The following is a 265-nucleotide window of genomic DNA, read 5'->3' on the forward strand; positions in this document are numbered from 1 at the left end:
CACTTGTGGACAGGGCTCCAACGGGCTGGACGCTGTGATGAACCCTGTACCATTGTTCAAATGTTATCCATACCCCCTCTGACTCGGTCTATTGCCTCATCATTCCCTAACCCGGCAACCGAGTTTTAGCCAATTAAGTTTAAATAGGCCTCCCAAAGTGGGACCTGGGAATGCATGGCCCGAGATGCCTATTAAACTTACTTTTGCTTAGAGAGGTGTGTGTGTGAGGGGGGTGGGGGGAGGAAAAGTCCTTTGTAAATCCAGA

The sequence above is a fragment of the Gavialis gangeticus genome, unplaced genomic scaffold (assembly GCF_001723915.1).
Source record: "Gavialis gangeticus isolate Ggan-Ray unplaced genomic scaffold, GavGan_comp1, whole genome shotgun sequence".
In the NCBI taxonomy this organism is placed as follows: domain Eukaryota; kingdom Metazoa; phylum Chordata; order Crocodylia; family Gavialidae; genus Gavialis; species Gavialis gangeticus.